This window comes from Solanum pennellii, chromosome 6 (assembly GCF_001406875.1).
Source record: "Solanum pennellii chromosome 6, SPENNV200".
NCBI classification, from domain to species: Eukaryota; Viridiplantae; Streptophyta; class Magnoliopsida; order Solanales; family Solanaceae; genus Solanum; species Solanum pennellii.
In genome coordinates, this window is record NC_028642.1 from 55,277,944 (window position 1) to 55,285,696 (window position 7,753).

General features: G+C 29.6%; 1 protein-coding gene and 1 long non-coding RNA gene across 2 annotated transcripts in view; one reads left to right on the forward strand and one right to left on the reverse strand.

Annotated features, from left to right (window-relative positions):
• Nucleotides 1-1,653, reverse strand: part of LOC107023083 (protein argonaute 1-like) — a 9,282-nt gene extending 7,629 nt beyond the window's left edge. Inside the window, exon 1 of the mRNA XM_015223630.2 lies at nucleotides 1,475-1,653. The gene's annotated coding sequence lies outside the window, so the exon portion shown is untranslated. The remainder of the gene's footprint in view (nucleotides 1-1,474) is intronic.
• A 3,219-nt stretch (nucleotides 1,654-4,872) lies between these two features.
• On the forward strand, nucleotides 4,873-6,467 carry LOC114077481. The gene is made up of 2 exons (XR_003578721.1): nucleotides 4,873-5,272; nucleotides 6,183-6,467. It is a non-coding gene; the product is annotated as an uncharacterized LOC114077481 (long non-coding RNA).
• The last annotated feature ends 1,286 nt before the right edge of the window (nucleotides 6,468-7,753 follow it).

Sequence of the window (7,753 nt, forward strand, 5' to 3'; positions counted from 1 at the left end):
CCCCCCCCCCCCAATAAATCACAAACAAAATCTCTATCAATACGTGTTCAAGCAACTTCTATAGCAAACAGAAACAAAAGATCCACAGTATGATCTCATGCAAACATCCTCCTAAATAATAGGATTAACTAGATTCAGTTACAATTCACAGAAGAACACATCCAAGCTTTGAAGGCATAATATTTGGCAATCAAAGAGAATGTTTTTTTCATTACAGAAGAACATATCCAAGCTTTGAAGGCATAATATTTGGCAATCAAAGAGAATGTTTTTTTCATCATAGTAGTGATTGTCCGGGCCAACTTATGCACACATATACTAATTTTAAAGGCACTTACTACCTCCTACCAACACAGGTACCGGATAACTCGGTCCACCAAGGTTTGGACATATGGGAAGAAATCTCTTAGTGTTTTTGCCTCTGCTGCTGGGATTTGAACCAGAAGCCTCATGGTTCTTTGACCCACTTCATTGACCACTAGGTCACCCCGTGGATGCTCAAAAGAAGAATGTACTATAGGACAAGAAAACAGTAAAAGCTCATACCATTTCCATTTCTCAAACCCGGAGAGAATAAAATCATATAAAATACACCTTTTAAAAAAGATGACAAGAATGCTTCCAACTGGGTTTTGTGATTAAAACGGACACGGTGTTATTAGTTTAATTTCTGCTTCAGAGAGATCATTTACCGAAGCATTTTTCCCTTCCCAAAACCAAAAGATAAATTCATGCTCGAACAGATTGCTCAGGACATGTAAATAGAACAGAATAATAAATCCATGTGCACATAGATAACAAGACAAATAAGGTTAAAAATATAGGTGAGAATTTAACAAAGAACTAAACCTTACTAATCGAAAATATACAGGAAAATATAAAGAACGTGTTCTCACAACCTTACACTCCACATAACAGCAGCAACACAACTTAGAGCGTCATATTCAACATTCTACTTATCTTTCATTTGAAAGACCACAACAGTCAATAGTTTATTCACTTCCCTAAACTCAATGCCAAGTCAAAACAGGTCAATCAAATTAAAACAAACTCAAATAGAGTCCAGAAGATAAAATACGAAAGAAATCCAAATTTGACTTCTTAACAGTAGTCTATACAACTAACACACCACAAACAGAACATACAAGTGATAAACCCCTCAAACACACAGCATTCAAAATTACCCATCATAGCTTCGCAACAGCACAAAAGGAGCTAACAAGGACTAGAAAAGGCACATAAAAGTTTAATAAGGCAAAAAGAAAACAGCATAAATGAGAAAAAAAAATCATAACCAAAGCAACAGTCAGTTAGATCTGATCATCAAGTGAACTTAGCTAAAAGTAGAACAATCGGAGAATCGGTGTAAAGCAAAAACCCTAAATTGAACAAAAACAACAATTGAAAACGCTGAACCAGTTAGATCTAAAATGCTAAACTAACAGAGATACATCAAAATCACAGAAATGTATACCTCAAAATCACCGCCGGTACACCAATTTCCGCCCTTCTTCAACCAACCACCGCCGTAACCTACAAAACGCAAATGAGACAGAGAGAGAAGACAACTACTACTATATCAGTTTAGAGAGAGAAAGTGATTCCTAGAGAGAGAAAACTAATGTGTAGATAACAAAAGGGAAAGAAGGGCATCATTCACAGATTCTCTTAACTCATTTATATAGCCAGAGTTGGCTGTGTAATATGACGATTAAGTCCCTACTCTGTTTCATATCGATGTACTGTTGCAAAGGTTATTATAGAAATTAGAATCTCATTTTGTTATTACAACAATCTAGTTGAAGCGTAGTTAGATGTATTGTTAGCTAGTACAATATCTACTTAAAAGTTACTCGTTAATTTAAATATAAATATTTATTTCGATTGTTATTTTTATTATATTATATTATTAATTTTATTTTTTCTTTCAATAAGACATTATATATTAATAATAATTAAAAGGAGAATGCATTGGTGTATTCGTCGTGAGTAATATTCGTTTTGGTCAATTTTGGTCACATCTCAACCCTGGAATAATCTAGAATATTATTTATTAACCTATTTGTATTAACAATTTTTTTTAATCAATAACACTTCATATATTAGTAATAATAATAATAATAATTAAGATGGGAATGCATTGATGTGTCCGCCGTGGCGTGATATCCGTTTTTGGTTAATTTTGGTCACATCCTGACCTAGAATAATCTAGAATATTGTTTTTTAGCCTTGTTGTATCATCAAAATTATTTGTTGATAATAATGAAACGTTTTATTTTGTGTAGTGATAGAATATGATTTGATTGTATTGTTACCTGATTTTTATTTATTATTTATTAATTATATTTTATCGTTTACCTTGTATTTTTATAGAAGTTGTATCGTTATATTCTATTTTTTTAGGTTTATTCTTTAGATTATCGATATGTGATATTACGCGACGATGAAAAATAATATGATTTCTTTATATATTGTGTTTATTAAGATAATAGGATATATTATGAAATAATATGCAACAATAATCTAAAATTGAGTGTGAAGTTTGCAAAAAAAAAATCAAAAAATAAATTATATTAACAAGCCCTCTGGTGTAAACTTTAAAACAAGTTATATGAGAATTGGTTATGTAGAAATTAATAATACGATAATTATTTCATTGAATATTTGGTTTGTTGTGTTATATATTAGTATAAAATATACTTTTTTTTCGTTTCATTTTAGCAAATTGAGATAGTTTTACTATATTTTTCTCATAGTAGTCAAATTTAAAATTTCAACATATCATTAATAAGATTAATTTAAGAAAAATACATCTCTAATTAGTATTTTCTTAAGAAGTGTGTCAGGTCAATAAGAATCAAATTATATGAAACTGATAGGTTATGATATAAACTTTTTTTCTCATTTTCACTTTTAGAAAAAACTATTATAAGGTTAGTTTGGTCACTTGAGCATTCTAATTCATGTATTTATTACTTAATTTATATGTTTATTCAACTTTCAATTTTGTATCGATCTTTTTGGGTTTTTGTGGTAACGTATGAATATATATTACAAGTTTTCTTTTGTCCTAAGCAGTTGGTTCTTGTTTTTATCATTAACAGGAGGCAAAAGCTGTGGGTTTTTGGAAACAAACTAAAATTAGAGTTAGTATTTGTCTCTTAATACAAATTAGAATTATTTTTAAAAAAATTATTAGTATTTTGGAGCGAAAAATAATTTTTTAATCAATTAAACTATGGATTTTAATTTTTTTATGATAAAACGTGATTTTTCACTCATAAATGATATTCATAGTCAAATGTCCACTTAGAATATACACTCCATTCATTTAATTTGATAGGTGGGCAAAATACACAAATTGGAAAACATTATAAAGATAAACTATTGTAAAATTCTAACTACAATTATTTAGGATTAATATTTTCAATTACATAATATAATAATATTTTATCGGTTACAATAAAATACTTAAAAGAGTAAATGAGTTCGCTTCAATGTTTGTGTTTAGCTACGAAAATTTTAATCATCTCATCACTTAAGGTGTCCATCTTATTAAAAAAAATTAAAAATATTAATATACAAAAAGAAAAATGAAATAGAAAATTATGAAATGGAAAATCAAATTTAGACAAGTGAACTGACTAAAGCTACTAAAATTTTCCAAACTCTTTAAGTTTTGATTAGTTCTTTTTTATGTTCTAAGCGTTTCAATTTATCCTTTTATTAAATATCTCAAATTAATTTAATATACATACGTATTAAAAAAATTATATCATAATTTATTTGGTCACTACTTGTCTCGATTACTGTGCAAATTGTAACAGTCCGCTAGGTCGTTTGGAGAACTCAAACTATCTTGACTCTTTCCGTGGAATTTAAAATAAAAATTTTGAAATATTCGGTAACCACGATTTTTTAGTTGTCAGATATGTGTTAAATATTTAATATAGCTGCATACTTAATGGGCTGGATCAGCACCTAATTTAGTTAAAACCTTTTTTTTTGTCACTTAGCCCATTTATTAAATTAAGATAAATGAGTGATTAGCATAACCCCATTAACATATTGTGGCAAAACGTGTTGGGGAAAAGAAACCGTCGACTTCAGGTGAACGACTTATTCTCAAACTTTTCAATTCTTCGTTGAGTACATTGTCATAGTGAATTAAACTGTTATGTTAAATTAATTGTTGGTGTGCATATGAGAAGATAAATTATTTTTTGGATCTATTCAGATCATTTGTAAAGGAACAGAAAGGAATTCTTTTATTTATGTGCTACTTTATCAACCTAAGGGGGGGAGGAGCATTGAATGCCCATTAATGCTCATTTTGGAAGTGGCAGATGGCATGACCAATTGTTTAGAAATTAAGCAATTGGACCGAATAAAATTAAAGAAAAAGAATGAAGGATCTCACATTTAAAGTGCATATTCTGGTTTGTTAACTAGTGAAAATGGGCCTTAATTTATTTATTTACAGAATTTAGTCACTAGTATTAATATGTTATCATTAGAGAATTAAGTTTTGATTGTATTGTATTATATAAATCTTCATATTGACGATGGAGGATATTAGAAATAGTAGGTATTGCTGGAAATTTTTTGGATTGTACAACTTGTTAATTTAATTTATTCCTAATGACTAGCAGGTAAATTAAGTGAGTTACTGTAAGTATTGAGGGTGTTGGATTATAGTAGAGGAGAATGTTTATATTAATTAATATCATGTTTAATCATTTAAAAAGACTTAGGCATAACCATTGGAAAGAAAAAAAAAGGGGAATCTTTGGCAAACAAAAAAAAATGACTTCATATATGGAACCTGCGAAATTTTCCATAGTCATTATTTATTTAATTAAGTTACATCAAATTACTTATTGGCTTTAAACTTTTATTTCATTATTTAATTCTTATATAGTAATGTTCCATGAAGTGTATGTATATAGCTAACCAAATTTTGGTGGTATTGTATTACATGAGTATTATTAGAATCATAATATTTTGAGGAGTTGAGGCTTAACAGTAGGCTTGAAATTTAGTAAATATAATCTTGACATATAAGTATATCAAGAGTAAGAGCTTGATTGGATATATGAGTGAGTTTTGGAGTTTAGGTTAGACACAAAAAAAAAAAAAAAAATAAATTTAAATACCTATGAACTCGCTTACTTACGAATATCTCACGATGGATAGATTGGGAACGTTCCGAAGCCTTGCGAAAAGGAAAGGAAAAATCTTGAAGATTGGTGGCACGAGTTCGGCATTTAAGGTATGTTAAGACTTTTAGACTTGTTGAAGGACGTTTTCCTAATTAAAGATTAAAAATGAAAATAGACAAAGGGTAAGGGCGAAAGATGGGGGTCTCGTATCAATGGCGTGACGGGCATTGGTACGAGTACCGGTGTTATAAAACGGAAAATTTCTATTATAGAATGTGGGTTGAAATTTGAGAATGCCAAAGCATATGAGCATTAGCTGATATGTTATTGACTTGAATTCCTTGTGTGATTGTGTTTTATTTATTTCACCCGTATAGTTGTGATTATTGAGGTGGTTATGTATTATGTTCATATTGATTGATTGAGATGCATCATCATCCCCTCTATTGAAATAATATTGTGCACGTGCATAGACATGAGATTGAGTATAAGTTGGGCACGTGGAGATCGTCCGTGCTGGGGATGGTGAGATGTTAAGATTGTAATTTGGGCACGTGGAGACCGTCCGTGCGAAAATTGTTTGATATTATGATAGTGCGTTGAGATCGTCCGCACAGACACGTAGAGATCGTCCGTGTCGGTATATGGACCTCGCGAGTCCCCCATGGGTCATGAACTCTCGATGTATTTCCGAGGAGTATCATGTATATACGGTTGAGTGAGTACTGGGTATTCTGAGACATATCATTACAAAGCATCATATTGCATTGCATTTCATCCCATCATTCATTCTTGATGACTATATGTTTCGTTTGGTGTTTGGAAAATATTAAATGTTGATTTCCTTTATTGATGAAACTTAAATAGTAAGTGTAATATATATAGATATACTTGTACAATCTAAGAATTTATTTTCTTATATAACGCCCGTCACTACTTCTTCGTTGTCGGTCAATGAGACATACTGGGTACACGTGGTTTCGTACTCATACTACGCTTGTTGCACTCTTTGTGGTGCAGATTCGATTCCGAGTAGGAGCACATCTCGTGGAGCAAATTGAGTCCGGCTTGAAGTTCTTAGAGTTGTGGTGAGCTGCTTGGCTGTTCCGTGGCCCACACCTCCCTCTATATTTACGTATTCTGTTATTCAGTATTCAGACAGGATATCCCTTAAGTTAGATTTGTCATTTTAGTTTCAGACTTGCATCGTATTCTAGAAGCTCTTGTACTTAAGACACCAATTCTTGGGGTGATATATTTTATCTTCCGCATGTCGTACTTATAAGGAACTCAATGTTGGAGATTCTTGCTAAGCATTAGTCTTTTTACTCATTTGTTGGTTTAGTTGGGTTAATATGTTGGGTTGGCTTACCTATTGGTTGGGAACATAGGTGCCATCACGACTTGCAAATTTGGGTCGTGACACAAATGAAAAAAACAATGAATGGTCACTAATGACATATATATACGTACAATGAATAAGAATCTCTGATGACTTTCTTCAAGGCATGCATGTTAGAAGATTTCTCAATGATTTTATTAGAAGAAACTTAGCTAATAATAGAAGTGTTATCGTTTATTTGTGAATATAACTTTATTTATATTTTAAGTGTCTGTTTGAATTGACTTATTTTAGGTGTTTTTAAGCCAACATAGGTTTTGAATTGTTTGGGAAAAAATAAAAAGTATTTATGAATACTTATTTTAAAGTCATAATAACAAAAATCCTAACTTATGGCTATTGATTTATAAGTCTAAAGTCAATCAAAACAGACCCTAAATCTTATTTTTTAAATAACTTTTATAATTTGAAGATTATTAATAACGTTTTTTAATATAAAATAATATAAATATAGTTATAATATACATGATATTAGGTATACAAATTACCATTGAATAATTTGTTAAAAGAATTGTGATATTAAATACATAATTCTATGTATTATAATTGTGTCATCAAACAAATACTACTTCGATTTTGAAAGGCTTGTCTATGGATTTCTTTTTCTTTTATTTTCTTTTTCTACTATTATAAAAGAGTGAGTTAACTTTGTGGTATCAACATATGTATTTGGTATTATTTTTTATTTTTAGGTGATGTTTTATCATTTCATGATTAGTAGTATTTTTGTGCTTGGTATTATTTTTTATTTTTAGATAATATTTTTTCATTTCATGATTAGTATTTAGTATATTTATTTGTTTATTCCACATGCATAATATTAGGACATCAACAAAATTGTTTATGCACAATACATGGTTTTATTCTTTCATATTATTTGTTTTAATTTTTTTACACTCTTTAAAGTTCATAAGTAAAAATAATACTTATACTAATTTACTTTTAAAATTTTGTAATACTTTTTTTATTTATTTATCATATTTGAATTTGACACATTTATTAAGAAAATAATGATTAATATGACTATTTAATTATCACACTATTTTTAATTATTGATGTTTATTATTAAGTCTTGAAAAATAATTTGAGAAATAGGTAATTAATATTAAGTATGAAACATGAAAAAGTTGTCTTTTCTTGATATTAACTACCGAGATTTGAACCCTTCATGAAAGATCGAAAACTCATC